Here is a 15,001-nt window from a genome sequence, read left to right on the forward strand (position 1 = left end):
GGTCCCATGGTGTTTATACTTGCGTACTATTGTTTGTACAGATGAACGTGGTACCTTCAGGCGTTTTGTCTCCTAGAGATGAACGTACTTTTGTGCGAAAAGTGCAAATCAATCCCAGAACAACAGCAAAGGACCTTGTGAAGATGCTGGAGGATGAACCAGACTTGTGGAGGTCTACAATTTCTTTTCTCAGGTCTTGGCTGATTTCTTTTGATTGTCCCATGATGTAAAGCAAAGAGGCATTGAGTTTGAAGGTAGGCCTTGAAATACATCCACAGGTACACCTCCAATTGACTCAAATGATGTCAATTAGCCTATCAGAAGCTTCTAAAGCCATGACATCATTTTCTGGAATTTTCCAAGCTGTTTAAAGGCGCAGTCAACTTAGTGTATGTAAACTTCTGACCCACTGGAATTGTGATACAGTGAATTATAAGTAAAATAATCTGTCTGTAAACAATTATTGGAAAAATTACTTGTGTCATGCACAAAGTAGATGTCCTAACCGACTTGCCAAAACTATAGTTTGTTAACAAGAAATGTGTGAAGTGGTTGAAAAACAAGTTTTAATGACTCCAACCTAAGTGTATGTAAACTTCCGACTTCAACTGTATGTGATTAACAGAGGTATATTTTCTGGGAGATTTAAATATTGACTGGCTTTCATCAAGCTGCCTACTCAAGAAAAAGCTTAACCAGTGCCTGCAACCTGGTTCAGGTTATCAGTCAACCTACCAGGGTAGTTACAAACAGCACAGGAATGAAATCATCAACATGTATTGATCACATCTTTACTAATGCTGCAGAAATGTGCTTGAAAGCAGTATCCAGATCCATCGGATGTAGTGATCACAATATAGTAGCCATATCTAGGAAAACCAAAGCTCCAAAGGCTGGGCCTAATATAGTGTATAAGAGGTCATACAATACGTTTTGTAGTGATTCCTATGTTGTTGATGTAAAGAATATGCACCCATTAAGAAAATGACTGTAAAAACGGTTAAATCCCTGTGGATTGATGAGGAATTGAAAAATTGTATGGTTGAGAGGGATGAGGCAAAAGGAATGGCAAATAAGTCTGGCTGCACTACCGAGTGGCAAATGTACTGCAAATTGAGAAATCATGTGACTAAACTGAATAAAAAGAAGAGGAAACTACACTATGAAACAAAGATAAATGACATAAAGAATGATAGTAAAACTCTTTGGAGCACCTTCAATTACATTATAAGGCTAACTCAGCTCCATCATTCATTGAATCAGATGGCTCATTCATTACAAAACTGACTGATATTGACAACTACTTTAATTATTTTTTTTATTGGCAAGATTAGCAAACTTAGGCATGACATGCCAGCAACAAACGCTGACACTACACATCCAAGTATATCTGACCAAATTATGAAAGACAATAATTTTTATTTTAAATTCCGTAAAGTGAGTGTGGAAGAGGTGAAATAATTGTTATTGTCTAGCAACAATGATAAGCCACCGGGGTCTGACAATTGGATGGAAAATTACTGAGGATAATAGCGGATGATATTGCCACTCCTATTTCAATTTAAGCCTACTAGAAAGTGTGTGCCCTCAGGCCTGGAGGGAAGCAAAAGTCATTCCGCTATCTAAGAATAACTCAAATAGCCGACCAAGCAGCCTGTTACCAACCCTTAGAAAAGTTTTGGAAAAAATTGTGTTTGACCAGATACAATGCTATTTTACAGTAAACTAAATGACAACAGACTTTCAGCATGCTTATAGGGAAGGACATTCAACAAGCACAGCACTTACACAAATGACTGATGATTGGTGGAGAGAAATTTATGATTAAAAGATTGTGGGGGCTGTTTTGTTAGACTTCAGTGAAGCTTTTGACATTATCGATCATAGTCTGCTGCTAGAAAAACTTGTGTTATGGCTTTACACCCCCCGCTATATTGTGAATTAAGAGTTACCTGTCTAACAGAACACATAGGGTGTTCTTTAATGGAAGCCTCTCAGGAATTCCCCAGGGCAGCTGTCTAGGCCCCTTACTTTTTTTCAATCTTTACTAACGACATGCCACTGGCTTTGAGTAAAGCCAGTGTATCTATGTATGCGGATGACTCAACACTATACATGTCAGCTACTACAGCAACTGAAATGACTGCAACACTTAACAAAGAGCTGCAGTTAGTTTCAGAATGGGTGGCAAGGAATAAGTTAGTCCTAAATATTTCAGAAACTAAAAGCATTGTATTTGGGACAAATCATTCACTAAACCCTAAACCTCAACTAAATATTGTAATAAATAATGTGCAAATAGAGCAAGTTGAGGTGACTAAACTGCTTGGAGTAACCCTGGATTGTAAACTGTCATGGTCAAAACATATTGATACAACAGTAGCTAAGATGGGGAGAAGTCTGTCCATAATAAAGCACTACTCTACCTTCTTAACAGTACAATCAACAAGGCAGGTCCTACAGGCTCTAGTTTTGTCGCACCTGGACTACTGTTCAGTCGTGTGGTAAGGTGCTACAAAGAGGGACTTAGGAAAATTGCAATTGGCTCAGAACAGACTGCACAGCTGGCCCTTGGATGTACACAGAGAGCAAACATTAATAATATGTCACTCTCCTGGCTCAAAGTAGAGGAGAGATTGACTTCATCACTACTTGTATTTGTGAGAGGTATTGACCTGTTGAAAGCACAGAGCTGTCTGTTTATACGACTAGCACACAGCTCAGGCACCCATGCATACCCCACAAGACATGCCACCAGAGGTCTCTTCACAGTCCCCAAGTCCAGAACAGACTATGGGAGGCACACAGTACTACATAGAGCCATGACTACATGGAACTCTATTCCACATCAGGTAACTGATGCAAGCAGTAGAATCAGATTTAAAAAACAGATAAAAATATACCTTATGGAACAGCGGGGACTGTGAAGCAACACAAACATAGGCACAGACATATGCATACACACACGATAGCTTACACACTATACACACACGTACACACAGATTTTGTGTTGTAGATATGTGGTAGTGGAGTATGGGCCTGAGGGCACACACTTAGTGTGTTGTGAATTCTGTAATGAATGTATTGTGATGTTTTTAAAATTGTATAACTGCCTTAATTTTGCCGGACCCCAGGAAGAGTATCCATAATAAATGTCCATAATAAATGTGGTCCTCTGTAGCTCAGCTGGTAGAGCACGGCGCTTGTAACGCCAAGGTAGTGGGTTCGATCCCCGGGACCACCCATACACAAAAATTTATGCACGAATGACTGTAAGTCGCTTTGGATAAAAGCGTCTGCTAAATGGCATATTATTATTATTATTATTATTAAATACAAATACAAATTTCGCTACACCCGCAATAACATCTGCTAAATATGTGTAAGTGACCAATAGGATTTTATTTTATTTGACATGACACAAAATCTAATGAGAAGTTATTTCAATCAATCATTACACAATGGCCCAATAAATACTAACTACAACTATCAATATACCCTAAGATGGTTACCCCTCTTTTATATGTCTGTGCCTTTTGTTGATACTATAATTATAGTATGCACCATGAAAGGCAAGTAAACATATCACAGCATTGGCTGTATTTTTTTTCCCTAAAATGTAACTCAAGAGCCTGAATGTACAGAAATAAAAGGCTTTATTTGACCTTTTTCCATTTTAACTGAGAGCTGTTCTATCTTCCTCTAAGGGTCTCTCTCCCTCTCCTTTGTCCTTGTCCTATGCCTCTTACTGGTTCCATTCTTGCAAACAGCAATTCAGAGGTGACCTCTTTTATGCATGAATAAGGACTGATTGCTGGTTGAACAATTGTGCAGAAGCTTTGCACACGTGCAGAAGAGTTTCACATTCATGGGAGTAAATTTGTATCAGCTGTGACCAAATGTTTTAATTTTGTTTGAAATGATTTACTCAACTGACCTGTGTCTTTTGTAGAGAGTTGTGTTTACTGTTTTGCAAAAATTGTTATGATGGAGATCAAGAGGACCCCAGTTTCATTCAAAGTGTCTTATCAATTGAGAAAAACTGTAATTACAGACTGGGGCACGACCTGCAGGAAATGTGGAGAGTGACAAGAACCTGTGAGGATGACCTCAGGGTACTTAAGCAGTGTTCACATTGGCAGTCTGAAGTAACTCAAATCCTATTTATTTGCATATCCGATTCGAATCTGTTATTTTTCTTGCAGTCTAAATGGCCAAAAAGCACAAGCCACATTTCAAACCACCTTCCTATGTGGTTTAAAGTCAGATACAAATCTGATTCCTGGCCATGTGACTTGTGTCTGAATGGTCAAGTCTGTTTTATTTGCCCTCAAGTGGATTTTAGACTGTTATTTGGCATATCTTGTTGCTTGCTAGCTACTCTGTTGACAGTTTGACAAGAACATGTGGTACGTTAGCTAACTAGCATGTTAATTTTTTACAAACAAATTAGTGAACCCGCTAGAAAACTAAATTGGCTACTTAGCTAGCTCATTGACTCCTGCGGCTAGCCAAAAATGAGTCGTTTTGAAAGTTGGATCATCGTCCTTTGAGGCTTTAAAAGTGTTCTTACCCTGTGATTTTTAACATTCAAAACAACTGGGAAACGTCCGTGGCAGGCATTGTTGTCACCACCTTAGTTTGCTACAAAAGCACCAACACGAATCAGCTTACACCACTGCGCACACAACCGTCATTACTATGACAACTAGTGTAGCCTTATCTGCAAATGACTGCTGTCTGAACACACACAAATCCGATTTGGTCACTTGTAACTTGCTGTTTGGACAGTCAGTAGTCCAAAACTGATTTGAAAAACTAAACTGATTTCAGCATTAAGGCCTGCAGTGTGAACAAGACTTGAGTGTAGCTAGGTCAGAGACCATGGGCTCTATTTCCAGTGCTAGTGTCAAACGCACATTAGTTATTTTCAATTTCGTTATGTAAAATGATTTACCATTGCGTTAGGTTTGCTAAAATAGAGCCAGATTAAAAAGCATTGGTTGGGAGGGACAGACCAGCTCCATATACATTTGAAGATGATACCTGGGCTTTGATGGACAAGTAAAAGGTTTGCAGAGGAGTTGGAGCTGATCAAGCATGGTGCACAAATACCGCTATCTCAGAGTCAATCCCCAGCCACCATGCGCGATCACATTCACCAAGTTTTACCAGCAATGCACATGCCCCGCCTACCTGAGGATCAGTCTTTTACTACCATCTATTTCCCCTGTTTAACATGTGCAAAATCCATTTGTCACTTAAATCTTGCTGGATTGATTGCTTTAATTTTACCCCTGCGACTCTTTCATAGGCTACTCTTGAAAATACAAGTAGCTAGCAACATCAGACTAACCAGCTAACAATGACAGGTGAAAATGTAGCTAACAATGTTAGATAGCTAGCATATAAATGAGATATAAAATGCTGTAATAATTACAAAAATATTATTAAACTATTGACAACTTCGTCAGTAAAACAGGGGGAAAACATATACCTTTCTTACAGTAATGAATAAATTGGTCAGAAAGGAAATAATGTCAAAAACGGAGATTTGTGTTAACAGCAGTAGGTGGCGAGCTGCACTTGGTAATGAACTAAACTAAACACCCTGCCAGTTTGTGATAGCTGTGACATCATCACTGAGTTCTTAAAGGGACAGTCTAAAAATATATTTGTAGTATGTTCTGGCCCCCCGACCATCCGCTCAAGAAGAAATTGGCCCGCGGCTGAATCTAGTTGATGATCCCTGATCTATGTCCATAGATGATATAAAATAAAATGTAGAGGGGGGCATAGTGGTTGAAGCCAAAAGGCTGTTCAGTAAGAAAGAGGGGCAGAGAAGTGAAACCTGTCAGTACTATTAATGTTTCAGAAGGTTTTACTTAAGAAAGTACAGATGGGCTTCCTGGCTTTCACTGTTAGAGAGTTTGTCCCACCTCCATTGAGGTGTTTTAAATGCCAAAGAATGGGACATGTAGCGGCTCTGTGCAAAGGAAAGAAAAATGTGCCAAGTGTGGAGGGGAACATGATTATGGTGAATGTGGGAACAATGTCCAGGTACAGAAAAAGGCTAGAAAGGCCCAAAGATATACAATCACTAATAATGTCTCTTATGCAGAGGCTGCATGGCAGATTGGTGGAACTACAATGCCTTGCAAAAGTATTTAACCCCCTTGGTGTTTTTCCTATTTTGTTGCATAACAACCTGTAATTTAAATTGATTTTTATTTCATGTAATGAACATACACAAAATAGTCCAAATTGGTGAAGTGAAATGAAAAAAATCACTTGTTTCAAGAAATTCAAAAAAATAAATAACTGAAAAGTGGTGCGTGCATATGTATTCACCCCCTTTGCTATGAAGCCCCTAAATAAGATCTGATGCAACCAATTACCTCCAGAAGTCACATAATTAGTTAAATAAAGTCCACTTGTGTGCAATCTAAGTGTCACATGATCTGTCACATGATCTCAGTATATGTACACCTGTTCTGAAAGGCCCCAGAGTCTGCAACACCACTAAGCAAGGCGCACCACCAAGCAAGCAGCACCATAAAGACAAAGGAGCTTTCCAAACAGGTCATGGACAAAGATGTGGAGAAGTACAGTTCAGGGTTGGGTTATAAAAAAAAATATTGACTTTGGGGGGGGGGGGGTGAATAGTTATGCACGCTCAAGTTTTCAGTTTTTTTTGTCTTATTTCTTGTTTGTTTCACACACAAAAATATTTTGCATCTTTAAAGTGGTATGCATGTTGTGTAAATCAAATGATACAAACCCCCAAAAAAGCCACTTTAATTCCAGGTTGTAAGGCAACAAAATAGGAAATATGCCAAGGGGGGTGAATACTTTCGCAAGCCACTGTATTAGGCAGAATGATGGAGATAATAGGGTTACTCCTCGAATAAGTGGACCTACTGTTGGAAATGTTGCTTATGTTGGTCCAGACACGGATACGAGACCTGTTCAGAAATCTTGTTCTCACAAATGTGTTGTGTCAAAGGACACCTTAATACTTAACCATATTGACTTTATAGCCTTCATTGGAAAGGTTATCAACCTGACTGCATTTGTGGAAAGAAGAACTGCCAAGTTGAAGATCATTGTGGAAGCAGCAACAGAGTTTTTAGGAGTAACAGATGTTACTGTCGCCATGATTGTTGATATGTTGACTCTTAATAATACTAATGATGGAATGTCTCAGTATGATGATAATTAGAGTTATGGTTTTTGTTGTCCTTCAGTGGAATGTCAGAAGCCATATTGCTAATGGTCAGGAGTTTAAGAAATATGTAATTGATTTAGAGATCAAACCTGATGTGATATGTGTTCAAGAAACATGGCTTAGACCACATCTTGATTTGATTATTTCCTGGTTATTGCTCAATCAGGTCTGATAGATCAATTGGACAGGGTGGTGGCTGTGCTACGTTCATAAGGGAAGGTTTTGTATATCGTAATATACCTGTCCCATCTGAATATGAACGTGTGATGATGGAAATCTACAGTGGAGGTAGTAATATTAAGTTACACCATTTTTACAACAGTCATGGTCAAAAGTTTTGAGAATGACACATACTAATTTTCACAAAGTCTGCTGCCTCAGTTTTGATGATGGCAATTTTCATATACTCCAGAATGTCATTAAGAGTGATCAGATTAATTGCAATTAATTGCAAAGTCCCTCTTTGCCATGAAAATGAACTTAATCCCCAAAAAACATTTCCACTGCATTTCAGCCCTGCCACAAAAGGACCAGCTGCCATCATGTCAGTGATTCTCTCGTTAACACAGGTGAGAGTGTTGATGAGGACAAGGCTGGAGATCATTCTGTCATGCTGATTGAGTTAGAATAACAGACTGGAAGCTTTAAAAGGAGGGTGGTGTTCTTCCTCTGTTAACCATGGTTACCTGCAAGGAAACACGTGCCGTCATCATTGCTTTGCACAAAAAGGGCTTCACAGGCAAGGATATTGCTGCTAGTAAGATTGCACCTAAATCAACCATTTATCGGATCATCAAGAACTTCAAGGAGAGAGGTTCAATTGTTGTGAAGAAGGCTTCAGGCCGCCCAAGAAAGTCCAGCAAGTGCCAGGACCGTCTCCTAAAGTTGATTCAGCTGCGGGATCGGGGCACCACCAGTGCAGAGCTTGCTCAGGAATGGCAGCAGGCAGGTGTGAGTGTATCTGCATGCACAGTGAGGCAAAGACTTTTGGAGGATGGCCTGGTGTCAAGAAGGGCTGCAAAGAAGCCACTTCTCTCCAGGAAAAACATCAGGGACAGACTGATATTCTGCAAAAGGTACAGGGATTGGACTGCTGAGGACTGGGGTAAAGTCATTTTCTCTGATGAATCCCATTTCCGATTGTTTGGGGCATCCGGAAAACACCTTGTCCGGAGAAGACAAGGTGAGCGCTACCATCAGTCCTGTGTCAAGCCAACAGTAAAGCATCCTGAGACCATTCATGTGTGGGGTTGCTTCTCAGCCAAGGGAGTGGGCTCACTCACAATTTTGCCTAAGAACACAGCCATGAATAAAGAATGGTACCAACACATCCTCCGAGAGCAACTTCTCCCAACTATCCAAGAACAGTTTGGTGACGACCAATGCCTTTTCCAGCATGATGGAGCACCTTGCCTAGGGCAAAAGTGATAAGTGGCTCGGGGAACAAAATATCAAAATTTTGGGTCCATGGCCAGGAAACTCCCCAGTCCTCAAGAGGCGGGTGGACAAACAAAAACCCACAAATTCTGACAAACTCCAAGCATTGATTATGCAAGAATGGGCTGCCATCAGTCGGGATGTGGACCAGAAGTTAATTGACAGCATGCCAGGGCGGATTGCAGAGGTCTTGAAAAAGAAGGGTCAACACTGCAAATATTGACTCTTTGCATAAACTTAATGTAATTGTCAATAAAAGCCTTTGACACTTATGGAATGCTTGTAATTATACTTCAGTATACCATAGTAACATCTGACAAAAATATCTCATAACACTGAAGCAGTGAATTTTGTGAAGACCAATACTTGTGTCATTCTCAAAACCTTTGACCACGACTGTACTAGTAGACAAGGCAGTGGTTTTGGTTGGACAGTTGGAAAGCTTACTAATGAGAGTAGTTTGAGGGAGTTGGAGGTTGGCCATTCTGTGGTGATAGGGGATGTTCCTCCATGGTTACTCCCAGATCCTGTTGTTGATCTAACCTTGGTAGGGAAAAGGAAAGATTGGTCAGAAGTCAGTGATATAGGGAAACTGGTTGACAATTACATTGGTAGAAGTTTTTATGCTTTTTTACCGCTTTTCACAGATGGATCCAAGGACCCAGATAGTGGGCACACAGGAACAGGCATTTACATTCCTGAATTTGATGTGCAGATATGTAGAAGACTAACAGATTAACTGTCAGTATACTCAGTTAAACTGTTGGCGTTAGTAGTTGCCCTCCAGTGGGTGGAGGACGTACAACCTGTTAGAATTATAGTATGGTCAGATTCTCTGTCTGTATTGAATAATTTATCATCTGGTGAATCTAATAGGAGTGAGCTACTATTGTAGGTGTTGATGTTATTATGGAGAATTGAGAGACTGGGTGTTGTAGTGAGATTCTGCTGGGTCCCAGCACATTCGGGTGTGGAAGGGAATGAAATTGTAGACCAGTTAGCCAAAAGAGCTTTGAAAGGAGATATAATTAATATTAATGTTCCACTGGGTAGAGGTGAGGCCAAATGTAAGATCAGAGTCATTTTGATAGATGTGTGGCAGAAGAGATGGAACTCTGAGCCCAAGGGCTGGCATTTATATGCCCTCCAAAGAAAGGTCGGTGGACCAAGATTAAAAAGTCTGATTAGGAAGGAAGAGGTGGTGTTTGCTCGATTGCGCTTAGGACATTGTACATCGAACTCGTCATTACATCTGGTTGGCAAGCATGTGAATGGTTTGTGTCTGGAGTGTATGGTCGATGAAACGGTGGAGCATGTGTTGTTATATTGTTGTAAGTATGTGAAGAGAGGGAAAGATTGAAGTGTAGGGTCATTGAGGTTGGACGGGGTTGGGAAGGGATTTGGGGGTTGGGGGAGGGTATATTAGAAGTTAGTAGGGCTCTTTTTTTATTTACTTAGAACTACTGAGTTAGGTAGGAGGATTTAGAAATGTTGTAAACCGTGATTAACACACTCCAGCACAGTAGGTGGCGGCATGCACCTTTACCTTTGTTTGCGGACCGCCATTATATTATAGAAGAAGAAGAAGAAGAAGAAGAAGAAGTTACGACCGCGTAAAATCTTTCCGTTGGAAAAGTTATAATTTAATACAGTTGAAATTTTTTCAAATTACATATGCTGTAATTAAAGCAACTTCCGAAAATGACCACTCGGATTATGGTGACATTATGTCTGATCTCGCAAACAATGTAAAGTGTAAAGTATTTAGATGTAGGCTAATCTAAAGCCAAGCATGTTGAGTTTTAATCTGAGGGTATCCTGCTATTGACACACTTGTTGAATTATCCAACAGAACGTGACAACAACAGTAATTAATGAGGCAGTCTAGACAGCGCAGGTGAGTGCAGGTAGGCCTAGACAGAGCACATTTTTGGTGGTTGCAGCCCTGTCCAACCCTTTATGTTAATCTATTTATATAAGCAAATACACCCCATGTATTTATGCAAATGAGGCACATATAATTTTATTTATTTTAACACTATTTAAAAAAAATACCGGACACCATTACAAAAAACGTATATACAGTATAAATGCATTCTATGAAAAAATACTGAAATTTGACAATACATTGAATACCTGAATTCCCACCAAAATCCCTGAACTCTATTCATTATTTGTCCATGCCAGTAAAATGTTTAATGTGCTTTTTTAATTCAGTCAATATCTGATGGATTAAAAAAAGTTTTAAAGTTTGGAGTGTCTTCATCCATTGTCCAACTGTTGCATTGAATTGTTTTTAAAACATTTTAACAATTTTTATGACCATCGCTAGTTTTACCATCCTCTTGTTTGCCATAAATGGCGTATGTCCTTATAGTGGCATACTGTATGTCCAGCATGAGAGATCATTCTTCACATGCGAGTCCAGTTCAGGTGTCTCATGGGCCATGGCCATCCATGGCTGGTAGCAAAATATGTACATAGAGGGCCATGCACCATCAATTTCCAGACTCCATTTTGGCTGTTGAATGGCCTCCTGACATGTGGCAGTCCAATTCTATGGTGTCTCTGTCTGTAGTAACTGCCATAGAGGAAGACTTATGGCCTTTCGAGCACAGTTCTGGAAGATTCAGGATGGTATTGATATAATAATAATAATAATAATAATAATAATAATATGCCATTTAGCAGACACTTTTATCCAAAGCGACTTACAGTCATGCGTGCATACATTTTTATGTATGGGTGGTCCCGGGGATCGAACCCACTACCCTGGCGTTACAAGCACCATGCTCTACCAATTGAGCTACAGAGGACCACACATTGATATTGGAGAGGTGCAATTTCTATTATACTGTATGTGAAGACATCAGGCTATGTTGGTTCATTGTAGTGAACACTTGTCTTATGCGCTTGTCATGTGTGGTTGCATCCTCCCCATACACCATCATGTCACCAAGTCAACATATAAGGCAACTCCAGGGCAGACAGCCAGGATGGTGGACATGATTGTCTGGAAGAAGCAATGTGCCAGCTCAACCTGAACAGGATAAGAGTCCACCGGAACATCCCAAATGCAGTGAGCCAGCGGAAGGTCATGTTGGATTTAAGCAGGCGTATTGGACTAGCAATGAATCAAAGCTCACTTCTAAATGATAAGGAGGTGACTTAAGAGCCTAATCCTAAAGGGGCAAGTTATACCACAGTGGGGGCAAGTTGTAGAGCTAGGGAGAGTGTGTCAGAGTCTAGGGTTGGATTCTCTTACCTTTCGTTGGAGCCTCCCAGTTGCCTCGTTGATCATCAAAGAGGCTCTTGACTTGGACTGCTTGGTGTAGCCATGCCAAGCAGTCTGATGCCTTTTTATATATCCAGACAAAGGTGTTTGAGTGTATGGTGGGCATTTCGGATTCCTAACATAGTTGAAGTACACTAAAATAGTATTGAGTACAGGTCATAAGTGCAGTACACAAATCTGAAAAATGTCTCTCATTTAAAACGTGTACATATATACAATTAAACCACCATTTAATGGTATTGTGGCAGCCATATTGGATTTTGGACGCCATATTGGATTTGGAATTAAATCTAGGGGAGCCCCTAACGAAATTGCAAGAGTACGGGCTGAACATATAAAATCCACAGAGGAACCTTTGACCGGAAAAAAAATGACAGTTTTCAGTGTCTGAGCCCACTTGCCTTAGAGCAGATTACAATAGGCACAACATTAAAAAAACATGTAACTGTATGCATTTTTGTCAGGCAGGACCATATAGCACTGACTGTGAGCAAATTTGACTTGGAAAGTTATCTATTGAACAGCTACCAATAAGTGAAGTTCATTATAAATATTCATTGTTGATATTTCCACCTATTGTATCTGTGTTTACAGGTCTATATTTCCAAGATGTGTTTGTAGGGCAGACAACTAACTACATGTATTCCACATTTTAGCAATATCAAAGCTTGCAATATTGGGTTACACAAGCTTATGTGGCCCAACCCCCCTCCAGCCAGGCATTATTCTGCACTGTTTGAGTTAAGGGTGTGTGTCACAATATCTATAAATGTAACCACTTTTGCAGTAAAATATTTTTACACAACCATCCATTTCATGTATGGGAGACCTTGGAAAAATAGAAAAACATGGGTTGGGGTATCTCAAAAACCAAAGCCCTTTTTGAGGATTGGCCAGTAGCCTAATAGGCGGTCTGAACCATAGAGATAGAGGACTCATCTTTATATCTGTGCCATTATAGCGTCTGTGACCGCATGGGCAGCGCCATTGAGGCTACAACCCATAGGAATCCCCAAACAGTGATCTACTTTGACTATTTTAAAATGGCGGAAGTATGGTGGAAGCACTCAATGGCGCTGCCCATGCTAAAACATCAGTTTGGCCACTAGAGGCCTCTATTCTATTTGTTCTGAGCATGCCAGGCTCTGTTTTGTCAGATTTGTGGACCAAAATGCATTTAAAACTTTGCACTTTTTGGACTTGTCGTTAACTTATCACAGATTGATTTAACTCAAAATGGTTATAATAAAGTCACTGGTCTGTGTCGGTGACTATTGCACGCACTAAGAACATGAAAGCCATTCATAACAAGTTGGTGCACTCGTTTTGCAAGACACCGTACCCCGAAATTATTAAATAAAGGGGTAATACTGCCAGTCTGTTTGTTGATTGTCTCTGCCACTTGTGTTTCTTTATTGTAATATTTACTATCCAGCCATGGATAATAGTAATTTAACTATATTAGTGGAAACTCTGGCAAACCGGGGAAGAAACGGCATTAGTCTCCTTCGAAAACGAATGAACCAGTGACATTTATGATGAGTAACAGTTATAATACGCCATATCCTGCTAGAGGACAGAAGTGGGAAATGGGGCCTACAGAGTATTAGGTAGGACTTTGACTCCTGAAAATCTACTTGATTTCCAAAGGAAAAGAGCTTTGGTGCGTAGGGTCGTTAAAGTCTGCCAAGAAACATGCTTGGAGACAGTTAGTTCTGTTCTACAATAGGTAGGGGTACTGAGCTGGGAGAAGTTTGGTCCATGTTGATGAAGATGGCTGGAGGAAGCAAAAGCACTCGGATTACAGTTTTGTTTGATGGTGATAATCTGTCTGTATCAGATACAGAAAAAGCTGACTTGTTGGGGAAGACATTTGCTAATGTACATAGTGTGGTTACATTGAACGAAGTGTACAAGCAATGCAGGCGTGAGATTTTAAATGCTCATACTAATGTGTATAAGAAGAGGGATATTGTTGACTCTCTTCTTTGGATGCTGATTTTACATTGCATGAGATGCGATTAGCCCTAACAGGCAGTGGATCGACAGCCCCAGGTCATGATAAATTGTTTTATGCAATGTTTAAGCATATTCCTGATGAGGTCATAAATGTTATCCTGGAATTATTTAATAACATCTGGAGTGAAAGGGTTATACCTTCTGGATGGAAACTTGCAGTTATATTACCTTTTGTAAAGCCTGGGAAGGATACTTCATGTGCTGGTAGTTATAGACTGATAGCACTGACCTCTAACCTACACTACATGACCAAACGTATGTGGACACCTGCTCGTCGAACATCTCATCCCAAAATCATGGGAATTAATATGGAGTTGGTCCCCGCTTTGCTGCTATAACAGCCTCCACTCTTCTAGGAAGGCTTTCCACTAGATGTTGGAACGTTGCTGCGGGGACTTGCTTCCATTCAGCCACAAGAGCATTAGTGAGGTCGGGCACTGATGTTGGGCGATTAGGCCTGGCTCGCAGTCTGTGTTCCAATTCATCCCAAAGGTGTTCAATGGGGTTGAGGTCAGGGCTCTGTGCAGGCCAGTGAAGTTCTTCCACACCGATCTCGACAAACCATTTCTGTATGTACCTCGCTTTGTGCATGGGGGCATTGTCATGCTAAAACAGGAAAGGGCCTTCCCCAAACTGTAGCTCAGAGTTGGAAGCACAGAATTGTCTAGAATGTTATTGAATGCTGTAGCGTTAGGATTTCCCTTCACTGGAACTGAGGGGCCTAGCCCAAACCATAAAAAACAGCCCCAGACCATTATTCCTCCTCCACCAAAATGTACAGTTGGCACTATGCATTCGGGCAGGTAGCGTTCTCCTGGCATCCGCCAAACACATATTCGTCCGTCGGACTGCCAGATGGTGAAGCGTGATTCATCACTCCAGAGAACGCGTTTCCACTGCTCCAGAGTCCAATGGTGGCGAGCTTTACACCACTCCAGCCAACGCTTGGCATTGCACATGGTGATCTTAGGCTTGTGTGCGGCTGCTCGGTCATGGCAAACGCATTTCATGAAACTCCCGAC

The sequence above is a fragment of the Coregonus lavaretus genome (genome assembly GCF_964263955.1).
Source record: "Coregonus lavaretus genome assembly, chromosome: 25".
NCBI lineage: Eukaryota > Metazoa > Chordata > Actinopteri > Salmoniformes > Salmonidae > Coregonus > Coregonus lavaretus.